Source organism: Cimex lectularius, unplaced genomic scaffold (genome assembly GCF_000648675.2).
Source record: "Cimex lectularius strain Harlan isolate CLEC.00 unplaced genomic scaffold, Clec_2.1 scaffold83, whole genome shotgun sequence".
NCBI classification, from domain to species: domain Eukaryota; kingdom Metazoa; phylum Arthropoda; class Insecta; order Hemiptera; family Cimicidae; genus Cimex; species Cimex lectularius.
This window is the reverse complement of record NW_019392748.1, coordinates 471,735-494,790: the sequence shown is the minus strand read 5'-3', so window position 1 is coordinate 494,790 and position 23,056 is coordinate 471,735. Positions and strand designations below refer to the sequence as shown.

Sequence of the window (23,056 nt, the reverse complement as noted above, 5' to 3'; positions counted from 1 at the left end):
GTGTGGAAAATCGGTTTGTATCTCACGATAGAGAAGCCAGGGGAAAAATTCACCTGTTGAAATGGTTCAGAAGTTAAGGGAAAGTTATTTAACCGATACGTCCTCACAGCATGCTGTGGCTGCTTTAATGAGGAAAAATATGTCTTCCTTTCCTTTTTGCGCTTTTATTTATTTGTTTTACAACTGCATACAAAATGCAACAAGCAATTGTGTTATTTACAATGATAAATATTTACACATGCACATATGCAATATTGTATGCACATTTACAAGTCAAGCGTGATTGGTTTGAACTGCCAATATTTATTGAAGGTGGCCGTAATTCTCCATTATGACGAGAAGACAACAGCAAATCCTAGAGGTGCCGAAGTTACGCATCAGATCGTAGCGAGGTCACCTGCGCTTTAGTCTTCTATGAGAGTTGAAGGGATGGGTTGAACTGGAGAAGTTACGAATTTAATGGATAGCGATGAGAGTTTGGAGTGAAATTTATTTTAGCGGTAGTTGGCCAGGTTTGAGATCGGAGTCGACAATATGACTGGTGACGTAGAATGGAGCATCAACTATTGTGCGAAGAATTTTGGATTGAAGGGATTTTGGGGCGATTAGGGTAGTGTATAATATTTTTTGTGTTAAGTAATGTCAGTTTCGATCTTTTGTGAAGTCGTTGTTCAGAATTTTATATATAAGTCAATTTGTTTTAGTCGTGTGTGAGGATTCCGTGCCTTTTGTCAAAGTAAAGTCCAAGATATGGTATACTAATCGTTGAAGGAATTGGGATGACGTATACATATACAGGGGGGGGGGAGAGTTTTGCGATTAAGAGTGAAAACAATACATTTAGAGTTTTGATTATTTACCTTGATTCTCCACTGTCGGAGGCAGCGTTCAAATAAAGGCGGGATTGGATTTCGAGGGTAGTATGTAAAATATGTAAAATGGGAAACGAGTCCATTTGAATAGCAGAATGTCAATAACATAAATTTAACATTCTAGAGGAAGGGTTGATATGGGAGGTTGGTGTCCGAGTGGATCGAAGTCACGATAGCTCAAGTGGTAGAGCAGCGGCGTATTAAGCCGAAGGACGTGAGTTCGAATCCTGCTCGTGACGCTGATTTTCTTTATCTCAACCAATAACTTACTTAAAGATTAATTAATCGAAAAGAATTTATTCGGTCAATCGGACCACGAAACCTAATGGATTCTAGAAGGATTTCAAATATCAGCTTAGGTGCGTTTAGTCAGAATTAAAAAAAAAAATACAATTGACGATAAATCCTAGCAAGCTATTGTCTACTAAGAACAGTTGTTTTACCATGTTGGATATCTGCTGTCAGTCGACAATTGTTTCAAATTGTCCGCACATGCTTCAAAACATGCAAAATATCCGCTCACGACACAAGAAAGCACCATTGTTGCCTTCTCAAATGATCAAAATCACAGAAATCGCATTCTAATTGATCATCAATTTTAAATATAGAACAGACAAACAATAAAAATTAAATAAAAGAAAGTAAATCTTTATTAGAATTATTATAATACTGTATTGTTTTAAAGCCGATGAAAAGACACAATATTACAAGCGTTCATGGAAAACTGTTTTCTCAGAAGAGCCATAAAAACTATCATCGATATTCGAGATCCGAACGGCGTAAAAGGAACATATAAAATTTTACGCCTGTTTATTCAGTGCATTTCCTCTTATAGATCGCATCTGTCTGCATATTCAGATTAAATACCAAAGGGGGTCGTTTCGATCTTTCAAACTGGTATGACTTTGAGATGAGTCAAATCGTTGAATTATAATCAATAATTCTTATGCATAATTCATACCGTCTAGCTGCTGTTTACAGTCCGAAGGAGTTATTAATGTCGGACGGCTTGTAAGGCCCTAAGTCGACACTATTGTTCAATATAAATACCTGTTGGAGTGGATATGAGTCATTGAGGATTTATTGGTCATTGTTGACTCCCGTGCGGATTCCATGGGAGCCGTTTGCACGGCCTGACAGATACTTTATTCAAAATCAACTTTGCGGTGACATTCTTGCGGAATAACTAAGAGGGAATACATTATTTTATCATTTTTAAATAAATCGAGTGTTAATCACCCTGCACGTTTTAGATAAAATCAGCGAAAATTTAAAAGATATGCCATATTAATTACATAAAAACGAGCACAATAGAAACCTTATAATTTTATTGGTTGTTGTGATAATGATAACAATTTAAAGAAATCTAAAGTCTAAATAAAAATGAAAGGTATTACAGCAGCTAAATAATCAAAAAGGTTGAACCGGACGGTTTTTATACGGCGGTACAAACAAGTGTGGTAATTTAACCGAATCTCTTCTGCCAGAAAGCTTTCACGTTGGAATATATCGCAGGACGCTTGAAAATGGGTTGGATTATTGAATCAACAGGTGTCGATTGTAGGTTAATTAAAGGGACTGGTTCGATGCACGGCGGGAAAGAAAAAAAAAACGATTTGAAGTAATCTGTATCGACGATATTCTCTAAAATTCTGCTACAACTGGTAGTTCTCCAGCAAGGACATCAAAATTATATCGTACATTAAATTAGATCCACTTTTACAAAGCCTTCAATCGGCTTAAGAAAATAACGACTCATATTGCTCGGCGTTACTCATTCATAGGCATAACTCGCCTTTTCCTGTTTACAAACCGTCTTTGTTTTTACAGCTAGTCCAAACGCAATCCAAAATATGATTTTATTTTTGTCTTTATTTTCAGGTTGTACAGAGGGACAAAACAGAGAAATAATAGGTTTATTAAATTACGATAAATTGTGAAATCTCAGTAGCAGGTGTTCGAGATAATTCACCATTTCACTGCCCCGCTTCATCGAGCAGTTTCAGGCAAATTTGCGTTCATCTGTACAAGAATTATACATTTCAAAAAACTTAATTGCCAAAAAATTCTTTAACCAATAAGCTTTAATATAAAGTAAAAATGATGTTTTATCTGTTCTGGCAAAATTGAAGAAATGTGTAAAAGACGAGAAAAACGTAAAGAAGGATAAATAAAAAGAGGAACAATCCTCCAAAAGGGGTCACTTTTTATAAATTACGAACGTTTGAGCAAAAAGGAGTAAGATAGGAATAGATTTATATAAATGAGAGAGAGAGATAGAAAGAAAGAGAGAGAGAGAGAGAGAGAGAGAGAGAGAGAGAGAGAGAGAGAGAGAGAGAGAGAGANAAAAGAGAGAGAGAGAGTGAGAGAGAGAGAGAGAGAAGAGAGAGAGAGAGAGAGAGAGAGAGAGAACTATTTATTTGGATTTTAAGTTTTTGACTAATCGTGTTTAGAATTTATGCTTCTAATTTTATTATGATTTTACTGAATTGTAGTACCAGTTATTTTTGTCTAATTATTGAAATCAATTCTTTATTCCAAGGTAGGAGACCAGTAGAATTTAAGACGCGGTTCGGTTTTTTCATTACTTCTTATTCTCGTAATGTATTACTGTCATCAGTTATTCTGAATTGTTAGGGTTTCTGGGTATGTATATTTGTTTTGAACAGAATTATTTCAATTATGCCAGAGTAATTTGGTTTAACTAATTCAAAAGGTATTTTCCCTGATTAAGGATAATAATATAAACTGTTTATTCAATATGTATTAAAAAGGTTTTCAGCGGGGTAGTGACTAATAAACAGTATGCAACGGCCTTTATTAAGTAGAATCTGAGGACAAAAGCAACTCTTACTTTCTTATTAAATCCTTCTCCAATGACCTTATTATTCCTTATTTGCTGTTCTGGGTTTAAATAATAGAAAATGTTATCGACAAAATAAAAATCAAAGGTACTTTGATGCCACTAATCTAGCTTATCTGAATAATGCAAAATAAATTTTCTTATTTCGTACTACGCTTTTTGTCAAATTATATTTACAGTATACGATTAATAAATTTTTAAATTTTTTTTTATGTAACCCATGCTTCAATATATCTACAATATAACACTTCGTTTAAATATCTCAGTCAAATCAATATGTTTTTCTGTAGCTGTTAACTTATTCTATTAGCAAGTGATGTACTAAATTGAATCAAAAATAAATTAATTTAAAAAGTAGATTAAGCATGATCGTATAATAAAATCCTGGTCCGAGTCGTATTTGCCACGCCAAAATTTCTTGGTCCGAGACCCGGCATCGTTCATGGCATTTTAATTGAGAATAAAATAAAAAATTAGTGAAGGGTGGTTCAACCCCTCGTCCTTGACACCAATATAAAATAAAAAATTAATTTTAATGATTAAGAAAAAAACTTTAGAAATTAAATTCTATTAAATTCACTAATTTCGTGGTCCGCTTGACCAATTAATATATTACAATTAATTAAGGTTTTTAGTTGAGATAAAAAAGTCACTAAAAACCTTAATTAATTGTAATGATTTAATTGGTCAAGCGGACAACGAAATTAGTGAATTTAATGATTAAAAATGAAGTATACTTCACTAAAGCTCTCCGTGGCCATTTCATTTGTCGTCCGGAATCCAATCCGATTTCACGACATTTGAAAAATGGCAAAAAGGAGGGAAAATTCAAAACGTGCGGTTGAGATGGGAAATTAGTGTCCGAGTGGATCGAGGTCACGATAGCTCAAGTGGTAGAGCAGCGGCATATCAGGCCGAAGAACGTGGGTTCGAATCCCTCTCGTGCCATTGACTTTTTTTATCTCAACTAAAAACCTTAATTAATTGTAATTAAATTATATTATTATTCTTGTTGGCAAAGCCAGGCTAATTAACGTTTACAATTATTTTATTCCATTTAATCATTTGATTTTGAGTTGTTTACTTAACAATGAAACAATGTAAAATAAGGAATTTTGGCTTTAAATCCCAAAAACGGTTCACCTTCGTGACTCCCACAAACGAACTAGGCGAAAACAGGGGTATTGAAAGGTAAATTAAAGGAGAATGAGAGAGAGTGAGTGAGAGAGGGGGAGGGAGAAAGAAAGAGAGTAAGAGAGAGGCCTGATAACAACTTAATTATTTCACTTTATATTTCTTTTTTAAATTTTGTGAGATGTCTGTATGTAGTTAAACGAAGAGAGATATTATAATAGTAATAAAGAGAGAATGTGTGTGAGAGAGGAGTGAGGGAAAGAGTGAAAGAGGGAGAAAGGGTGAGCCGAGAGTGACTTTTACTGATGTAAATAATATTAATAACATTTATAATAATATAAAGCAATAACAATTTCAAAGAAGTGTATCACCAAACACGTATGGGGGCACTCTCCACACGACGCGCAAGAATGGCACAATTACACAGAAGACAAACACTTTGAGCCCTGAAGATGATCTCAATAAAGATCGAAACGTTGGCACGATAAAATGTTTTTCTGAAACCTACATCACACCAGACGGCATCTCACGATTTCTGAATAATTAAAAAAAAGACATCGATCCTGATCATTTTTGCACGCCATGCCTCTCTCAGTTAGAGCAACAGACTAATATCTTAGGAAAGTAATATACTCAGAATAAAACCTTATGTATAAAAATAAAGTGATTTGGGTTTAGATGAGACCTGTATTTCAAAGGATTTTCCTTTTTACAATAATGCATTTACATTGTAAAGTATTTTTTATTATTTATTTATTTATTTACTATTTTTATTATTTCATTTTAATTTTTTGATTAATTATACTAAGTGGTAACAAGAGATTATTTTTTAATAATAAGATTATTTTTCTATCAATACCGAATCCATGCTCTTGTGATGGGCATAATTACAATTATCATAATTAAAAGATTAATTGAATTTTTAACATTTCCTGTGATTCAACTGGTGCGAAGTTATTTTTGAAAAGGTCCACTGTTATTTCCGAAGGGGCCCACTGAGCTGACAGTTTTTGTTTTGATTCCCAATCTTAAGCCGAAAAGAGCATACCGATGAGGACATCGGACGCACAGAAGCTACATCTTAACGAACGTGAGCTCCCAGAGCACATTTCAATTCGCCTTTCCGTTATTCAACTGTCGCAGTTCACGTACGTTCACTTTGGTTTTTATTCTCATCGTAGCCCGACTGTAAACGGCCGGAGCAGCATTTAGCGCCAAGATATAACATAGCTAGAGAAAAGACCGAATCGGTCGTTGAACCTTTTCTTTCCTCTGATCTGGTTATTGGCCTATTGATTATGTTTAATTGAACTAAAAGGGCGGTGTTTTGTGGCTTGTTTCTCTAAATCCAAAACCAGTTGGTGAAAACGACACGTTTTTTCCACACTTTTTACATCAAACAATATTGAAATCATCTAAGTTTTTCCCCTTCCTACTATTGAACCTGTAGGTTTTCGTTTCCGATCATATTGATCAAACTAATATATTGAAATATTGAAAACAAAATCGCATTGCTCACAAAAGGAACGATAATGTCCTATGAACACAAAGCCTTGTATGACCCTAGAGGGGTCAAATATCACCCCCAATCGGCTGACAGCATGAGAAAAATATAACCATAGGAAGATATTGCTGTTTTTTCCAAATAAAACTCTGATTTATACTCAAATTCCTAAATTTACTTTATAAGGTTTGTTAGAATTTTTTTAGTTGTTTATTTAATTATTTATTATTATTCAATGCATGACATATAAGTGAAGCATGGCCAGTCAGATTTATAAATTTATCGGCTGGTTCCTTTACATATTTAAATTTACACAATAGTTTTGTTTCTTGTGCAAAATATAAATTACTTTATTAAATTATACAGTACGAATTTCATAAAAATAGAAATTTCTTTGTTCGTCCTAGGTTCTTTTTGAGGCAGAGAATTTATAACGGTTATAATTAACGTCATAAACTCCCGAGTGATGAGGATGTTGAGTCTTAATACATAGTGAATTATTTATTTTAATTTTTTCCCGCCCCATAGCTTTTTGCTCCATATGGAATTTTATTGATTGAAAAATGGCTTTGCACTATATGCCCTTAGTTTTTTAAAAGTTTTTTTTCCTATTCACACTTTTTTTTTTGCCATACCGTAGGTATTAGCCATCAGCCAGATAGTTTTCTGCTTATTTGAGCTATACTTATTATACATATATACATATGCGCACACACATATACCTATATATACACATACAGGTATTGCAGCGAAATAATATAATTTATATACTATATAAATACACAATTCTACACAATTTCATATATATACAAATTATACCTATATATGTACAAACGTGAATGTACATAAAAATACCTATTCACATAAAGACACACTAATATACACCTGTATATATTTACATAATATAATTTAATTTTGATTATTCATTCTGCAGATTATTATTTTTATTTAATAATTGATATTGGAAGTATTTACATTTATTGTTTAATTTTTCCTTATTCAAACTGCAATGTTACTAGCTTGGAAAAATGAATATATAGCATTGTAAATACTTTCTCTATCTTGCTCTAATAGTGACTTCTAATTGTACGGTTTCAGAACTTCTTGCATGGTATCCATCTTTTTGAACAGAGCTTCCCGTTGATATTCATACTCGGCACACGTGAAGACAATACGGTCGAAATCTTCTACCGTATCACAAGTGGGACAGTTAGGGGAGGGTCTGAGATTTATCTTATGGAGATACTGACCACAAATGCCATGATTCGTTCGTAACCGGTGATAGAAGAAAAATATTTTTAGTATATTACTAGCATAATGACAATTAATAGCATAGACAGTTAATAGCATAATCTCAAAAAGTCAATATGATGTCTGCGAGAAACTCGTGATCTTTAATCATAAACAAGAAAGTAGAAAATTAGGAAAATTAACATTTTGCAAAGTTTGCCGTTGTTGTTAAGAGAAAGGTATCAAATGAAATGTAAATTGTTAAATAGAGATTTTATTCGATTTTGGTTTATCTTTCAGACAAAGCGAATATTTCTATAATGGCTGTTTCTTTTCTTAAAGGCCGAATAATAAATTTCATCTCCATTTCTAAGCAGGCCGAAGAAAAGTTTTTCCAATTGAGGCCCAGGGTCATATTTATCTCTCGGGCCATTCGGCCGGACTGCATTTTGTGCAAATCCACAACGAGATCGGGCACCGGTCAACCTCGGGCCGGCCTGCGTCAAGGGAGCCGACCATTATATTTATTGGAGGCTGGTGGAGAAACAATGCGACCGAGTTGGTTTATGCCCCTCCTCGAATGCGGAATATTGTATCAGGGACCTCCGAGTAGGCCGTATAAAAAGAGAGGAAGGTGTCCCGGGGGCAGCCTGTGAAAGGGCCGACTGTAGATCCTGTCTGCGATATGACGCCCGGACTATCGACAAAACGTAATCGGCGACCGCGCTCAAAAAGACAAATTTCAGAAAGGCAACAAACCACCAGATGATTTTTTTTAGGCGCAGCTAATATTGAGAGCAAAGATAAAATATCACCTGGCCACTAGATAGATACTTCATTATTATTAAACATAAAAATTCATTCATTTCTGATGTCTACCTATTGCTTGAAGAGACAATACCAACACCACAGGTATATCAAATTCTCTCCCAAAATAAACTACATACGAGATAGTCAAACATAAAAAATTACTCATATTATTAGAACACAAATATTCAATGCATACATTAATTAAACAAATATATTTATACATAAATAAATAATTGAATTAAATAATAGCCAACTGCATCTCTCTCTCTTTTTACTATTTGTCTCTACTACTACTACTATTTGTCTCTTTCTTTGTCTCTATTACTGTTTATATTTTTGTCTCTCGTTACCTTTAGTCTGTCTTTCTTTTCACTGCCTTTTTTCACTTTTTCTCTCTCTCATACTTTCTCTCGTTCTCTTCCTTGCTTTCTCATTCGCTCCCTTTTTCCATTTTTCTCCTCTTCTCTCTCTCTCTCTCTCTCTCTCTCTCTCTACCTTTCTTTCTCCTTCTTCCTTTCGCTCGTTTTCTCCTACTTATTGATTCATTTCACAATTTCTCTTGTTTTCACACTCGAATACATCATATCAACAGAAATTGTATAATGAATACATACAAATGAAGTTTTATAATCAATTGAAAATATAAATATATAATAAATAGTGTATAATTAAATATATAAATCAAATAAAAATCAATTGAAAATGGTTATATAAAGTTAAACTATTCAACAAAGGGATTTCTCTTGTTCTCTCTCTTCATCACCCTCACTCTCTCTGCCTCTCTCACTCTCTCTCTCTCTCTCTCTCTCTCTCCCTTTCTCTCTGTCTCTCTCTCTCACTTTCTCCATATCTCTCTCGCTCTCTGTTTCTCTCTATTTCTGTCTACCTTCACATCTTTCCTCTTTTTTTATCCCCGTCTCTATCTATCTATCAATTCATGTACCCTCCTCGCCCGTTCGTAATTTTTAGAAAGTAATCCGTTTTTGGGGATTGTCCACCGATTGTCGAGAACGTTTTCTAAACCGTGTTTTTGTCTGAGAAAGAGCGTGACACAAAAGTTTGGCGCCACCGGTCCGGTCCACAATATGTACCGCTAGGCGGGCACGATATTGTTGAATATGTACCGGTAGAATTGTATGGAGAGTCGCACAATGGTCAGCCCGGCGTGATTACATTCAATCAAGCCTGTCATGTCTTCATCAGCGGGCACCCTGATTGGAAACTTCACTCAATTCACATTGACCAGGACGCGATGGGATGCCGTCCCTTTCCAATCAACCTGCGCAGTTCAACATACTTTCGTACTGGTAGGAATATTTGTTCAAAATTAAATGTACATTTTACTGTCTGAAAGATTTAAATGAAATTTGTCCTACATTTTAATCGTTTTATTAAAAAATTATTTCAATTAATTGGGCGGAATATAGTGGCGGGAAAATTGGAGAATGTACACCATTCGGATAATAATACTGTTTTACATACAAAAGTACTGAAAGAGTTCTATATGTTGGAGAAAAGGAGAAGCTGAAAATGGGTTAAAATACTGGGAAAAATTAAGGTGAGCATAAATAAAATCGTCTGACAAGAAGGCGATAAGATGAAATTCATCTGCCAGACATAAACCGGGATGATAGACAACCAGAAACGATCGGAAACGTCCAAGCTACAGTTCTTTTGTCGAATTGATCGAAACCGGTTACATTACTGGGTCCGTCCATTCTCGCTTGTTTTCATTATACTGTGAAAACGTCAACGAATAAGGTGAAGTTGAAACACGTCTAACTGACAAACACCGCGAGGATAGGAAACACAAATGATCTAAATCTATCCTACTATCTGTTACGTTGAATTGAAACACGGGTTACATTTCGTTCTAACAGGATATTTTCGCTGGTTTACGGTGTATACTCTGAAATCCTCAATGAAGAAGGCGTGAAGCCGAAATGCCTGTGAGTGTGACGTTAACCAGAAAATGAAAGGATTCAGTAAAGTGTTGTTTTGATCGTTTTAATATTGGGTCAATCAAAGTAATATTCCCCGGTAAGAAAAAGAAGATTTAAATATAAGGACTTTAAAAGCCAAATTATAACTGTATTGTCAAAATCATGAGAAAATTGGCGGATCAGAGTCGATCAGTTGTGATTTTTTTGTCCTTGATTTGCGCAGTTTCATAAAATCTGTCCGATTTCGGCCATTTCTTGTTTTATCAAGTTTTATTATCAATGTTCATAAGCAAAATATTTACCACCAGGATTTGAATTATTCAGTTAATGCATTGTACATTTTGAAAATATCAATAATGGAAGAGAACTCAATTTTTTAATTTCCACCATTCCACAACTTTCAACTTTGGTTGCCCGAAGTTGCGGACGTCGGAAAGCGTATTCATGCAATAATGTACTTCATTAACGACGAAGCGACTTGCCCATTTGGTCGGGACCGTCTTGTCCGACAACTACCACTAAATTCATGTCTATTTCCAATCAGGAGTCTTTCGCTGACCATTTCCTTAATTAACGGGCCTTGTCCCACGGCGTCGATGCCACCCTAATTTCCCGGCAAAAGGGATCGATCCGAAAGTAATTCTACTCATCCCGATATCACTAATGACACACTTGTACGGAAAAGTATGATTTTATTTGAATCTAGTGTCAACATTAAATTTCATTACTACTCTTTTTTCCCGAAAGCAACGTGCCAAATTTAAAACTTCTCCCTTGTGTGTAATATCTAGTTATTAATGATTATTTAAAGATCGTGAGATGCGGTCTGGTGTGATGTAGGTTAGAAAAACATTTTCTTCATAGTTCCAACGTTTCGATCTTTATTGAAGTCATCTTCAGGGTTAAAAGTATGTGTTTTCTGTGTTGTCGTGTTGGAGAGTGTTAGTGGTCACATAAAGAAAATGTTTTTTTCTAACCTACATCACACAAGACCCCTTCTCATCATCTTTAAATAGTCTTTCCTCTTATCTTGTTACGAAGAAGGGAAGTAAAATACTTTTTATGGGCCATTTATAGCAAAATAAAATTCTTTACGTGTGTAATTATCAGGTTTTAGGTCAGAATCAGAATAACTCCAACTTCATGCAAGCTTTCACTGTGTGAACTTCTTCCGGTCTTGTAACATAAACATAAATATTACGTTACAATTAATTAAGGTTTTTGGTTGAGATGAAAAAAAGTTAATGGCACGAGCGGGATTCGAACCCACGATCTTCGGCTAGATACGCCGCTGCTCTACCACTTGAGCTATCGTGACCTCGATCCACTCGGACATCAACTTCCCATCTCAACCCGACCTTTTGAATTTTCCCTTCTTTTTGCCATTTTTCAAATGTCGTGTAATCGGATTGGATTCTCGAAGGCAAATGAAATGGCCACGTAGAGCTTTCGTGAAGATATACTTCAGTTTAATTATTAAATCCGTTACAGTACGTACGGTCGGAAAAACATAATTTTCAATACTATTTACTTACTGAACTGGATTATAATTTCGTTTAAGTCATAGAAAATATTATTGATATATAAAATATAAATATAAATTATAAATAAAAATTAACAACTGTTAAAAACTATTAAAACATTTAAAAGCAATTAAATTAATATTTGGCTTTTATAACATGCTCATGCAGCTTTTTTTATGGCCTTATGAAGTCGCATTCGTACGAAGTTGAGTATTTGATTGTTTCAAAGTAATTGGAGGAGGAAGGAAATCATGAAAAAAGAGCCAGGGGCGACGGGGAATCGAACACACGACCGCGTGGTCTACGAGAGTCTATCACGTTAACCTCTCGGTTACTGCTGTCCACGGAGGAAAAAGATGAAGAAAATGAAGATAAATGAAAGTAAGTGTGTTCATGTCACATTCACACTCTAAAGCAAATTTACTCTCAAAGTATACTACAAAAATGTCCCTATCTCCAAATCCGACTGTGTTCATTACCAATCATAGAGCTGAATCAGTATACAGGACTGAAACGACAAGACTTAGTTATAGGATATGGTCTGCTGCTTCAAATTTATGGGACGACAATCCAAGCTGCCGATGAAAAAGAAACTTACAGTCTACAAAACTCTACTACAACGGATTTAGAAATCATGAATAGAACTGTGGGGAACCGCTAAACCTTTCAATATCAAAACCCTTTCCCCAGATCAATTATAAACGCTCCAGTATTATACCTTAAATGCTACTCTCAACAACGAACTTAAAAATTCATTTATTAAAAAATTAATTACTTAAAAATTTACCACACCATACACTCTCATCACTCAAATAGTCTTCCCCAAGCCTTCTCCAGTAGAACCCATAAATAAAATCCCATAAGGCTGGGCCATAGTGAGGTGAAGTAGGAGAATAATATTGGTTATTTGATCCCCTCAATATAAATATGTAGATAGTTGTATTTATGTCTTACATGCTGCAATTACACATTGCGGATTGTAATAAAATATTTTTGAAAATGTACTGTTGATTTGAATAGATATGATATGCGTCATTTATTTTTCCTGATTCCTCCAATCTTTGACTTATGACTACTTAGCCTCTGCTGTAATAAAACGGACAGTTTCATATGATCGAAGAAAGGGACGAATAATTCATTGAGTCACCGCCTATAAAGGCAATCGCGTTATGGCGATCGACCGGACGGAATTCTGAAAGTGGAGCTCCCCGGTCGAAAGAAGGAATCGCTTCCAGCCCCAATAAATATTTGAGGAAGGGTAAGATCGTTGCCTGAGATAAAATTGGCCTATGTTAAAAACTCACTATCTGCCCATGGAGTAACCGAGGTATTTAAACAGATAACAAATAAAAGAAAAAGAGTGTCTGAGTGGTTGTGGAATGTCAGCCGGGTCGTTGTAACGAACGGCAATAAATTTGCCACTGTTATATTTGGCAAGGGTTCTCTCACGGCGGGGCATTAGTATGTCGCGTCGCGTGTGAACCTGGCTATGTGACTCCGCCTGGCTGACAGTCTTGAATTAGTTATTCATATCTCTTCATATCATTCAGGGCACATTTCTATTGCCCGACCTTGAATTCGTAACTATACCAAGGTCTTTGTCCGAACACGGAACGCATTCGGACTCGGCAATGTGTTGTCTTAGATCCGGGTCTACATCGCTGTAACTTACAACGACGAGCCCTTCGGATTTCTCGAGACGGTAACCGTGTAAAATGATTGCGGCAATTGGAGGCGAAAATTGGCCCGGTTAAGTGAGTGACGGGGAGACCGCTGATATTAGTGTCATAACTCGGCGAAGGGCGACATTGATCAACCGAGAAGAGGATGGCCTGATAGAGCGATGATGATTGTGATGACGGCTCTGGCTCGGGAGACGGACCGGAGGATGTGACGCTTTAACAGACATCCGTCCTCGGGTGTTATAATATGTGAAGAGGGAAGTAATTTTGTAAAGATTAACCCATTGTCGACGTCTTGAAATGGATGTGCAGAGGGTCGGATCATGCTCGTTTACCATGCTAAAACATGATACACATTTATATTGGCTTTTTCAGCTTAAAAAAACATATCGTACCACAATATTATTACTTACTTTTTCCCAAGGTAAAACCTGTTACTTTCCAAATTCCAAATACATTCACTAATTTCGTGGTCCGCTTGACCAATTAATATATTACAATTAATTAAGGTTTTTAGTTGAGATAAAAAAAGTCAATGGCACGAGCGGGATTCGAACCCACGATCTTCGGCTTGATACGCCGCTTCTCTACCACTTGAGCTATCGTGACCTCGATCCACTCGGACACCAACTTCCCATCTCAACCCCACCTTTTGAATTTTCCATCCTTTTTGCCATTTTTCAAGTGGTAGAGTAGCGGCGTATCTAGCCGAAGATCGTGGATTCGAATCCCGCTCGTGCCATTGATTTTTTTATCTCAACTAAAAACCTTAATTAATTGGAATTCGAAATACATTTCATTGACATTATTAATTGGACATTGTGAGTCCGCCTTTCAAAGCACAAAGTTCGTCGACATCAAGCAGTAGATAAAGAATTTTTTTCAACCGTAACAAAACTATTATTTTTGTATTCTTGCATCGTGTGACGGCGTTTGATGATAATTGCCGCGAAAATACAACGTTTACGGTATTTTTTTTTTGCCAAAAATCTTTCAATCATTCAATCAATCGTTAACTACAAAAATCAAATACCGCAATTAAATATAATTAATAGCATTTTTATGACCATACCATATATTTCTGCGTAATATTCTGAACGTTATTCCACGCATTTTGAATTTAACTTGATTTCTTAGTCTAAGACTTGCGCTGTTTTTCCGCAGATCTGACAATAAGTCAAACGTAATTAGTTCATCTATTTAACGCTTAGCTTACGAGTGTTGTCCGTTATTTATAACGGACACAATCATAAAGAACTTATTTCCGCATGTTCAAACAATGATCGACCGGTTGTTAGTTCCTTTTTTTGACATGCTTCGAGCGTCGACGTGCTTTAAATCCGTGAAAGTTCAAAACGGTATCGTGCACAGTGCCCTACTCAGAAATAATTTCCAGTTTAACAATCAATCTGCTCGGGCTCTTTTCTAACTCTTTAAAAAAAAATCTTCATTTCTTATCTTTTCAATTACTGGTAAAATTTCCATTGTACAAATTTTAAAATTTCCTGCTTTATATTTAACAAACGTCAAAAAGAACCGTGGAATATGGCGAAAAGTAGAAGGACAGTGCCTGACTAAAACGGGAAAGTTAACAAAACCAAATCGTCTCATCGACCCCCAAGAGGAAATATTACAAAAAGCAAAACGCTTATCAAAATTTGCAAAACCACACATTTCTTGTAACTTTTATAGATTTTTAGAACGAATATTTTTTGTATTTTGAAATAAAGTAAATTCGTCACTTTTCTGTGCATTGGGCGGGACTTACCAGTATATAATCTTACCAGTAAGAAAATAATCAAAAATAAATATTTCGAGTAAAAATATGGAAAAAAGTAAAAAACTGCGATATTAAATGTTATCGTATACCCATAAGAAAAGTTACACAAGTCGAAAAATTCTAAAAACCGGATTATTTCGTGTTGTTTTTAAGTATTCTTATGAAGTATAAGTAAGTATGACATCACTGTAAGAGGAGTCTTAGGTGCTAGGCAGTATGGGTCACTTTTGAATTGGCAGGAACCACTGTCTCCATTCGCGAAAAGTGACATATCATAGTTCTATGTCCAGCTTTACAGAAACGGTGTAAATATTATAATAGAAAGTAAAGTATTTGTAATATTTTACTTTGAAATATTACAAATACTTTGTTTGTAAGTAAAGTAGTAAAATTACACATTTCTTGTTAGGTCAGTTTTCTTCGTGTTCAGCGAAGGATTTTACTGATTATTTAGAGATCGTGAGATGCGGTCTGGTGTGACGTAGTGAAAAACATTTTCTTTATCGTGCCAACGTTTCGGTCTTTATTGAGATCATCTTCAAGGCCTGGAATCTATGAACATTGTTTAAATTATACAAATACATGCAGGATGTGACAAAAGTGAATTTATACAATGCTAGAAATTTTAGACTCAATCAATGTATTTGCACTCACTCAAAGTGTTTCCTTTCTGTGTTGATGTGTCATTATTGGGTGTCGTGTTGAGAGTGCCATTGAGCTATTGATGTTTTATGTTTATATACGTTGGATTTTGAAGGGGTGGGGAAGGAATAGAAACACATTTTTATATTTGGAATCGGCTTCTTTGAGGTGAAAGGTCCAAATAATCATTAACTAATGGTCACTAAACACCACACATTTCTACACGAGAAGGATTTTACGTTGCTTCGGAACAACCTTCCTGTTGTTACAATAACCGAAACATCTTAATGTTTTTAACATTTATGTTTCGTGGTCTAATTGACCAAATTACATCTTTCAATTGATTATTCATTTTATGTAATGTCTTGATTGAGATGAAAAAAGTTAATGACACGAGCGAGATTCGAACCCACTACATTCGACTCAATAAGCCGCTGGTCTAACCTTGAGCTATCGTGACTTCGATCCACACGGACACCAGCTCTCCATCTCAACGTACAGCCTTTCAAACTTTTCCTCCTTTTTGCCATTTTTCAATATATAATAAATAATTTTTAATATATAATACTCCTGTGCGTCAAGGGATCGCAACTTCCAGTATTGATAAATTCATGATTTAGAGTTTATTTGCATATTATATATATATATATTTGTAAAAGTCATTTTTACAAATATTTAATAAATAAATAAGTAAATAAATAAATAAATATAATNTATATATTAAATATTTGTAAAAATGACTTTTACATCACGTGGATAAACTGATTCTAAATTCGTTGACAGCCAACAAGAAGGAAACTGCCATCAATAAGTAATGAAGTCTGTCAGCCTTCCACGTAGGGCAAAGTGGGTAGGGTTATTGGATCTTCTCAGTTGCACTTTGATAACAGGCAATCAGAATAAAAATATGAGTTATAATACTGATAGTTCTAGATCTTTAGATTTCACTAACAAATCTGGGAAGCATGACTGCTCAGCTTCAAAATTGCAGGAAATCGAAATATTGAAAATACCGAATTACTACAATTATTTTTACCGATAGATAACATGTCCTTAATTTAATCTGTCAGCATTCCGAGCTCTTTTACTGCAGTTTTTACTTCACTGTAAGAGCAAACTAGTACTAATTTTATAATTATTTTAGTTTTCAATGTTTGAAGTATGGACCAATTCTTCATTCAAGAACACTCTGGATCAGTCTTTCAGAAAAAAGTAAATTCAGTTGTTACTGCAGATTATCAACTTTTGACCTATTTAAAGGTCATCATTAATAAATTAATTTCACAACATGAAAAAAATTGTTAAATCATGTTTTTAATAACAGATCTTTATGCTTGTTTGTTTGTATTAGAAAAAATTATCACCCTTACAGACATTCATTGACCATTGTTGTTCCAGCAAACAAACTGCTTAAATTACTGAGAGCCAATATACGCAAGAAAAGTGTCACAACTCAAAAAGCAGTAGTTTTTTGGGGTAGTACAGCTGGGTTTTTAAAGTTTTGTGTTTTCGTAAAGACAATATTGAGAGATTATGACAGCTTTTATTGCCAACAACCGTAATGGCGTGTTCTGTGTGATGTCCATTTCACTCCATTTCATCCATTTCACGTATATGAAAAAAGTAATCTTCCACCTGTCTCTCCTGTAAAATTTTCTTTTGTTTAGTTGTGCCAGTTTTCTTGCAGCTGTGCGATATATGTATAAAAAATATATACAAATATGCATATAAATAGAACTTATGTAGAAAACGTTACGTACGGTATAAAGAGGAGTTTGTCCTATAAATTGTAAAATACTGTTCGATTCTGTTAATATTTATGTAAAGCTGACGAGGATGTTAAAGTGTATAGGCATTCCAGAGTGTTATCGCTAGTGTATATTACAATTAAGTTGATTTAAATTTCACCCCCTTCCACCGATTGCGCTGGATAAATAGTTATACCCGGTGGAATTGTAAAAGCCTTGCAGGCCCGAGGGTCAACATTTACCGAACATTATAGTCCCCTACGTACGATTCGACTACAAATTCCAGTCGCGCTCGCTACACCAGCGCGTGTGTGTTTGGATTAAAAATGTAAATAGTCGCCGTGAATACATTCTAATTAAATGGGGGTCTGCCGTCTGACAAATGAAACAGAGGCTATTTTATTGGGCTCGGATGCGCCCATCGGGGCCAAATCATTATTTGTCCTGAAGCGGCGGGGTAGCGCGCACACACACACACACTCACATATACAAATGCACAGGTATGGACTCACATGCCTACAGAACTAACCCGCGGATTAAACGAAATTATATTAACTGCAGAGGTTGAGGGGGGGGGGCGAATGAGAACGTACACAATGCGGTTCGGCTCGTCTGTCGAAATGCGAGTGATTGACGTCAGTACAGTGGCTATGGCAAATCAGGTTATTGACAGATCAGATCAAATGACATTCCATCATTTCGATTTATTTATCCCATTAAACGTAAACTTACTAAAAACAAAGTCAACTCGTGACCTACCACGGTCGTTATACATGTCCACAGACGGGCGGCAAACTTCATTCAGCTCTTTCCCCCGAATTTTCTGGCTTCCCTATAGAAGATGACCATGTCTATTTACTTCCGTCTGAAGATGACCATATTATTATTGCTCAAAATAGGGACGTTGCAAAACTCTTGCTAGAAACACTAAAATAGACTTACGAAAACCATGGGCTTTCAAGAAATTTTCATAAAACAGAATTCCTGGCATTTGATGGTATGCCGACTGTATATGATTTCGGGAAAGTAGTTTGATGTCTGACAATAAATCAATTTTAATAAGGTGAAACCCAATCGGATATTTGTATTATAATGTTGATTCATATTTCCCTCTGTCATTTGAATGCCTCTGCACCTTATAAGAGCTTGGACATAAACATGTCAACGCGTCCTCATCACGAACGTCAATCAATATTTTATCCATCCGGCCAATCTTCCAGGGATCCCATTTAAGGAGATAGGCGACTCTGGGCCAGCCGTAAACGATCTTACATCCATTTGAAAACTCCTTTTCAATTCTTCCGATTCGAATTACCACATTTAAAAACCACTTTATGAAATAAGGATACATAAATAAAATTGAATAGTGAGATTTAATATTTTTTCTTTTGGAATATCAATGTTTAAACATTACGATGTTCAAAAAAAATTGTTATGAAAATCATCGTTGTTTCGAAACATCTTTTTCGCAGGAGTTATTTCAGAATCGGATTATTCTTTTTTGATATATTTTGCTTAATCGGCAATAATAATAATAAGCCGAAGGTCGAGGGTTCGAATCCTGCTCGTGACACTTCTTTATTTCAACCAAGACCTTACAAAAAAAAAAAATTAATTGGAAGAAGTAATTTGGCCAATAATTTACTAAACATAATGGGGTTACAAATAACCGAGAGAGAAAGAGAGGGATGATTTGATATATTTTTACAAATCTCGCAGAGTTAGATCAATTTGACCATTCTTACCCTCAGCGGGAGACGAGCGTTTTACAATTTGAACTTACATTACTTCTAGATGATCATATGTATATAATAATAAAAAATACAAAATTTAACCTGAACGTGGAACAATAATAATCAAATAAAAATTTACATTCATTTAACTAATTCAATTAACACAATAAATCAATAAAGAAAGAAATTATATAATTACAAAATTTACTAACAATGCTATAGAATAATACATATAAAATTAAATCTTCATCACCTCATTAAATACTGTAATAAATCTATTAAGAAACAAATCCGGAAAAGAACTTAAAAATTTGAGCAAAATAACATACAATACACTATAATAGTTTGAATACTCGACAGATATAATAAATTCAATTATTAATCATTCTTTATTAGCAGTTTGATATAACGTTTTTTCATTTCTTCTATATTGGTGGCTTTTTTAATTTCAACTGGTAAATAATTATATAGATAAATAAAAAAAAAGATTTTTTATATTTTACAGTATTAAATCTTGTTATTGTGAAGTATTTTATACTTCATATGCTAGTTGTAACACGTTTAACATGATCTTGAAAAGTATATTATATTTAAAGTAAGTATATTTAGGTTGCTTAAAATAAAATGAGTTAAAAACAATATTCGTATTTAATTATTATTTTATATGTAAGGTCTGGGTTGAGATGAAAATGTCAGTGACACGAGCGGGATTCGAACCCACAAAATACGCCGCTGCTCTAACCACTTGAGCTATCGTGACTTCGTCTTTTTCATCATAACCAAGACTTTACACAAAAAAATTAATTGAAATAAGTAATTGGGTCAATTAGACCACTAAACATAAATGGATTAATATTCATAATAGATACTTTTTGTAGTTGGACATATTTTAGTAAATTAATCTTATTTCTCGTAAATCGAACTATCATAACGTAGTCTTAATATTTATTTAATACATGAATTTAAAGATATTTGAATCTTTCATTTATTTTCTTCAGATTTATCGCACATAACAGGACACTCTATCTAAAATATGAGGTTTTTAGAATTTGTTCAAGTTTCAATCTTATTTTATTACCACATTTTTACAGGGAGATAGTGAGAGAGAGAGAGAGAGAGAGATAGAGAGAGAGAGAGAGAGAGAGAGAGAGAGAGAGAGAGAGAGAGAGAGAGAGAGAGAGAGAGAGATGGTCTGAGAGAGTGAGGGAGGGTGGGAGAAAGAGAGAAAGAGAAATATTCGCAGAAAGAGATTAAATAAAATGAGTAAGAAAACATTTCATATTGATTACATACCAACTGTTTTTTTCATCGATTAAAAATATTGCAAACGTTTTCAAGTAAATTACAAGATCAAACTAACCCACAAATAAGATTTCGTTGTCTCCTTTTCTCAGAATTTCCAAGTAGGCTACTGAAAATAATATCGATAAGTGACCTCTTGAATGATTAATATCATAGGATATTATTAATCCATTGCATAACCTACAAATGAGGAAATCATTGAATGCCCATGTTGTGTAGATGTTTTCTCAGATGCTAGTGCTGGTCAATAGTCCTACCACTCCTATGAGTTTAGCCCTGTCCAACTGGAGACCTGGGTCAGGGTTGTTTCAGCATATGTTTACTGTGTCTAGCGCTTCTATAGTTTATCCTTTCCATCTTGGTCTATTTTGCATCCATTCTGTAATGTAAGATTCTGTGTTTAGTTATCCCAAGAATAGGTTCAAGCCTATGTACTACTAAATTCACTAGTTTTAGTGGTCCGCTTGACCAATTAATATATTTCAATTAATTAAGGTTTTTAGTTGAGGTAAAAAAGTAATTGTCACGAGCGGGATTCGAACCCACGATCTTCGGCTAGATACGCCGCTGCTCTACCACTTGAGCTATAAAAACCTTAATTAATTTAAAAATATTAATTGGTCAATCGTACCACTAAAACTAGTGAATTTAGTAGTACATAGGCAGGAACCTATTCTTGGGATAACTAAACACAGAATCTTACATTACAGAATGGATCCAAAATAGGCCAAGAGAGAAAGGATAACTAGTGAATTTAATAAGTAAAAATGAAGTATACCTTCACTAAAGCTCTCCGTGGCCCTTTCATTTGTCGCCGAGAATCAAATAGATTACACGACATTTGAAAAATGGCAAAAAGGAAGAAAAATGCAAAAGGTGGGGTTAAGGTGGGGAGTTGGTGTCCGAGTGGATCGAGGTCACGATAGCTCAAGTGGTAGAGCAGCGGCCTATCTAGCCGAAGATCGTGGGTTCGAATCCCTCTTGTGACACTGACTTTTCTATCTCAACTAAAAACCTATGTACTACCTTGCAGATCCTCCTCTGGCCAGTTTATCTATGTTAGGTTGTTGTGTTTTCCCAGATTTTGGGTATTTCAGATGCTGCTGACTAATTTTGATGTGATTTTTACGTGCTAATGTACTAACAGCTCCTTAGCTATCCGGTGTTATGAGGATTTTTGCCAGTGTAACCTCTTTTACGATTTTTTATGGTATAAGCGTTGATGGCCATGTATTTCAGCTTAAAAGACCTAAGTGTACTTCCCTAATGAGCTTGAGTGCTCATAGTTTGGGCTTGTTCAAAAAACGCCTGATCAGGTTCCATAATTTATTTTGGAGCCATCTGTATACCACATCATGGCATCTGATATCCTCCTGAATTCATTTTCTTCTTTGTAATCTGTTGAGATTTTATAGCAAGTCCAAAAGGGTGTTTCCGGAATGAATGTGTCAGTCCCCATTTCTAAGAATGTGGGTCTGATTTTATTGATTATTGAGCCGGAGTTGTTTAATTTTAATCCATCGTGATTGTTTCTGGAGTCTAAATGAGCTTTTTCTGCCATGGTATAAATATTTCCAACGGAGGTAGGTTTAGTAGTGTTTCGAGTGAAGTGTTGTTTTCGTGGTCTCTGTGATACATAGGCTAGTCTTTTAAGCTGGCAATGTTGGGTAGGTTGTTTTCGCTGATCTTTTTGGTCTACCAGATTAGTGACCCGTAGTATAATTTAGCTCACTTTTTCATTAGGTTCGTTTTTCATGTTATAAATACCGAAACCTTACCATTCCCCTTTTCTGAAGACAACATACTTAATGCTTAATATATCTAAGGTTTCAATCCTAAGATTGTGGTGTATGTTTTGATGATGTGACAATATTTGGCAGTATCTATATATGTTTATAGCCTTCTTCTTCTTTAATAAAGGAATAAATAAATAAAGACATAAATAAATGTACATTGGAACATACACATGTCCACACGTTGCATTTACCTATCTATTTATTTATTCTTAGAGTATGGATATATGTGAGTTCATATGCATATGTATGCAATCACCTATTTATCTGTGAATATATACATGTACATATTTATTTATTATCAAATTTATTATCTATTTATTATCTAATTTTTTATCTTATTATCTAAGTTATTATCTAATTAAATATTTATTATATTTATTTATACTACTTATTCATCCTATTTATTATTTTACTTTTTAAATTATACATGTTTAATGTTTATACATAATTTATAAGTATGTACATATAAGTTATTTAAATTTGTTATCTCTCAA

The 23,056-nt window shown here is 34.7% G+C and overlaps 1 protein-coding gene across 1 annotated transcript in view; it reads left to right on the top strand.

Annotated features, from left to right (window-relative positions):
- LOC106665587 overlaps positions 1–23,056 on the top strand; it is an 83,352-nt gene that overhangs the window by 37,386 nt on the left and 22,910 nt on the right. The window lies entirely within an intron of this gene.